We start from the raw sequence: 5,162 nt of genomic DNA, 5'->3' as shown, positions 1-5,162 counted from the left end.
ATTAGCTGAGTTGCAAATTGTTACTGAATTCATGCCATACTTAATTCCCTTTTAGAATATCTTGTAGAGTAGGGCTAGTTGTTACACATGTTCCCTGCAACTTAAGTTTATTAATAGACTCATACAATATTAACATCTTTGTAATTCTACCTATGGTGCATCCAATTTATTGAATATCTTGGAATTGTACAGTTACAAAAACTGGAGTGAAGAAGGAAGACTGAAAGGAAGAAGGAAGGAAGAACCGGTACATTGGTTGGAATTAGTAGAAGTCCTGACTTGCCCCAAATGCATAACCATCCATCTCTTCCAGTATCAGCCTATTCAATCTTTCCTTGAAACTAATGCCCTCTAATTCAGACAGCATCTTTCTGAATCTCCACTGTACATAATTTCATAAGGTAAAATTTAAAAAATCATTATGTAGCAGGTTGTGAGCAAGCAGAGCGAAGAGACTGAGACAACAGGCTATGAGCTCGAGTATCACAACTGCTTTATTTTAAATTCCACATTGCAGCCTTTAAGCACATCCTCAGTCCCGCCCCTAATGTCCCCACACTTACATCCCAATTATGCAAGCGCATACACGTCCTTCCGGTCTCGACCAGAAAAGATGGTCCCATGGCACCATCCTTGCTGCGGCTACCCTGTATCATGCAGGGGGCAGTTTGCCTTTGCCACACAACCACCCCCCACAGAACCGGCACTGATGATCTTGGAATGTGTCAAGGGTGAAGTGTGCCATTTTTGCAGTCAATCCCTCTGCACCGGTGAGGGAACCTGTACTGGCTGGGACTTCCAGATAAGCTGGTTTTAAATGATCCAGCGTGAATAACCTTTTCTTACCCCCAATGTCAAGGGTGAACATCGTTCATGTTCCTGTGTAGCACCCTTTATGGACCTTCATAAGGTTGCTGAAGGGGAGTCCTGTGTGTGCCTCTGTGCATGAACAAATATTCAAAGGAGGACAAGTCCGGGGGGGGGGGGGGTGGGGGGTAGTTAAAGGGAGGTTGACCATGTCGCGATGACGGGGGTGGCACGATAGAGCCCAGTTTGTCCCGCAGCCTTTCAAGGATGACGGTGGTGTCGGCATCTTGTTTGATTGCTGGAGGAATTAGCCAGGTACTGTGATGGTCTCTCCATAGAATAGTTCGGCAGAGGAGGCCCAGAGGTTGTCTTTGAGTGCTGTGCAAATTCCCAGGAAAACCTAGGGCAGTTCGTCCACCTAGTTGGGCTTCTCGAGGCCTGCCATCAGCACCAATTTGAGATGGCGGTGGAAACGCTCAACTAGCCCATTGGCTTGAGGGTAAGTTGTGGTACGATGCAGATGGGAGCCCAGAAGTCTGGAGAGTTGTGTTCACAGGGCAGAGGTGAATTGCACCCCCCGGTCAGTTGTAACATCTGTCCGAACACAGAAGCGAGGAAAGATCTGGCGCACGTCTCTATGGAGGGGTCTCTGTTGTCAGGTAGACCATGGATCAGAGGTCTTTGATAAGGCAAAAGTAAGCGGTTTGTGATCAGTGTAGACAGTGAATGGATACTCTTCCAGGAAGTGTGCCATCGGGCACACAAAACTCAAAACGGTCAACCAGTTTACCTATCTCGGCTGCACCATTTCATCAGAGGCAAGGATCGACAACGAGATAGACAACAGACTCGCCAAGGCAAATAGCGCCTTTGGAAGACTACACAAAAGAGTCTGGAAAAACAACAAACTGAAAAACCTCACAAAGATAAGCGTATACAGAGCCGTTGTCATACCCACACTCCTTTTCAGCTCCGAATCATGGGTCCTCTACCGGCATCACCTACGGCTCCTAGAACGCTTCCACCAGCGTTGTCTCCGCTCCATCCTCAACATTCATTGGAGCGCTTTCATCCCTAACGTCGAAGTACTCGAGATGGCAGAGGTCGACAGCATCGAGTCCACGCTGCTGAAGATCCAGCTGCGCTGGGTGGGTCACGTCTACAGAATGGAGGACCATTGCCTTCCCAAGATCGTGTTATATGGCGAGCTCTCCACTGGCCACCGTGACAGAGGTGTACCAAAGAAAAGGTACAAGGACTGCCTAAAGAAATCTCTTGGTGCCTGCCACATTGACCACCGCCAGTGGGCTGATATCGCCTCAAACCGTGCATCTTGGCGCCTCACAGTTCCGCGGGCAGCAACCTCCTTTGAAGAAGACCGCAGAGCCCACCTAACTGACAAAAGGCAAAGGAGGAAAAACCCAACACCCAACCCCAACCAACCAATTTTCCGCTGCAACCGTGTCTGCCTGTCCCGCATCGGACTTGTCAGCCACAAACAAGCCTGCAGCTGACGTGGACATTTACCCCCTCCATAAATCTTCGTCCGCGAAGCCAAGCCAAAGAAAGAATATTTTTAAAAACTTTTTGCTGGTTTTCTTTCATGATCTATCTTTCTTGAAAAGGCCTGCATTAAGCACAAACATGCAAGTGTTATAGACCCTCAGTGCATTAGTAGTTATGCTAGGCATTTGTTTAAAAACTTTGCACATTTCAAGATACATGCATGGAAATATGAATCCACATTATAATAATATCCATTTAAATTAGAAAGGTACTTACTAAACAGAGATAGTCAGTCTGGATTTTAAAGGAAGGCCATGCCTAACTTGTTGGAATTCTTCAAGATAAAATCAGGAATGTTGACTGCATTGCATTTGATGTAGCCTATGTAGATTTTATTAAGGCTTTCAACAAGGTCGCACACAGCAGGCATATCCGAAAGATAAAAACCCATGGATTTTAATGAAGTGCTGCAAATCTGATCCAAAATTGGCTCACAACAGGAAACCAATTATTAGTTAACAGGTGATTTTGTGACAGGAAGGTTTTTACAAGAAACCATAGAACATTACAGCACAAAAGCAGGCCCTTCGGCTCTTCAAGTCTGTGCTGATCCATTTTTCTGCCAGGTCCCACAGACCTGCACCCAGTTCATAGCCCTCCATACCTCTCCCATCCATATACCTAACCAATTCTTAACTGTTAAAATTGAGCCTGCATTTACCACCTCAGTTATTACCAGGTGGCAGCTCATTCCACACCCCCACCCCTCCCTGTGTGAAGAAGTTCCCTCATATTCCCCCTAAACCTTTCCATTTTCACCCTTAACTCACATCCTCTGGTTCATGTCTCACCTATCCTCAGTGGAAAAAGCTTATCTACATTTATTCTGTCTAGACCCTTCAATTTTAAATACCTCTATCAAATTTCCCCTAATTCTATGTTCCAGGGAATAAAATCCTAATCTGTTTAATCTTTCCCTGTAACTCAGTTAAATAAATCTTCTCTGTACTTTTTCAATCTTATTGATATCTTTCCTGTAGTTAGGTGGCCAAAATTGTACAAAATACTCCAAATTTATCCTCACTATTGTCTAATACAACTTTACCAATCCCTATACTCAATACTTTGGCTTATTAAGGCCGATATGCCAAAAGCTCTCTTTACAACTTTATCTCCCTGTGATGCCACTTTCAGGTAATTATGTACCTATAATCCCAGATTCCTCTGTTCTTTCTTACTTTTCAGTGCCCTACCATTTACTGTGCATGTCCTTTCTTGGTTCATCTTTCCAAAATGCAACACTTCACACTTATCTGCATTAAATTCCATCTGCCATATTTCAGACCATTTTTCAAGCTGGTCCAGATCCCTTCACAAGCTTTGAAAACTTATTCACTGTCCACAACGCCTCCAATCTCAGTGTCATCTTCAAACATGCTGATCTAATTTATCATTTTATCATCCAGATAACAAATAACTGATCCCTGAGGCACATCACTAGTCACAGGCCACCAGTCTGAGAAGCAATCATCTACCACATCTGGCTTCTCCTGTCCAGCCAATGTCAAATCCATTTTACTACCTCACCACAAATACTGAGCATCTGAACCTTCCTGACTAACCTCCCATGTGGGACCTTGTCAAAGGCCTTAATAAAGTCCATGAAGACAACATCAACAACCTTTCCTTCATCAACTTTCCTGGTAACTTTTTTTTATTTTATTTTTCACACTGTGAATCATGTCAACCAAAATATGTACAAACGTTTCTCATTACCTGGTAACCTCCTCGATAAAAGTCCAAGATTGGTTAAATACAACTACCACATACAAAGCCATGTTGACTATCCCTAATCAGTCCATAGCTATCCAAATACTTGTGTATCTGATCTTTTACAACACCTTCCAATAATTTACCTACTACTGACATCAGGCTCACTGGCTTATAATTTCCAGAGTTACTTTTGGAGTCTTTTTTAAAACAACAGAACAACATGAGCTGCCCTCCCATCCTCCAACACCACGCCCATGGCCAAAGACATTTTAAATATTTCTGCCAGAACCCCTGCAATTTCTACTGTAGCCTCACTCAAGACATGAAGAAATATCTTGTTAGGTCCTGGGGATTTATCCACCCTCATTTACTTTGAGACAGCAAGGACCACCCTCTCTTTAAACTGTAGAAGTTCCATGACATCACTGCTTGTTTTCCTTAATTCTCTTGACTTTATGCCAGTTTCCTGAGTAAATACTGATGCAAAAAAATCAATTTAAGATCTCTCCCATCTCTTTTGGGTCCATACAAAGCCAACCACTCTGATCTTCATGGGGAACATTTGCTCTTTATATATAGTACCTATAGAAATCCTTGATCTTCCTTTACATTGTCTGCCAAAGTAACCTCATGTCTTCTTTTAGCCTTCTTGATTTCTTGAGATTTTGTTTTGCATTTTTTAATACTCCAAGCAATTCATTGTCTGTGTTACCAATACCTGCTATACACCTCTCTTCTGAGCCAGATCCCCAATATCCCTTGAAAACCAAGCTTCCCTATACCAGTTGACTTTGCCTTTAATTCTAACAAATCTTTTAATCCTTGCCCGAAAGCAACTTATCCCAGTCCTTACATTATAGATCCTTTCTGATTTCCTCAAAATTGGCCTTTTTTCAATTTAGGAAACCAACCTGAGGCCCAGATATATCCTATTAATGTGAAAGTAATGGCCTTATGATCACTGGATCCAAAATGTTCCCCTGCAAATACTTCTGTCATGTGGCCTGTCTTGGGTCGTTTTCTTTGGGGAGACTGGATTGATAAATAGAAAACATCACATTGCCGCAACAGAAAAT

This window comes from Narcine bancroftii, chromosome 4 (genome assembly GCF_036971445.1).
Source record: "Narcine bancroftii isolate sNarBan1 chromosome 4, sNarBan1.hap1, whole genome shotgun sequence".
Lineage (NCBI taxonomy): Eukaryota > Metazoa > Chordata > Chondrichthyes > Torpediniformes > Narcinidae > Narcine > Narcine bancroftii.
This window is presented reverse-complemented; position numbering follows the sequence as displayed.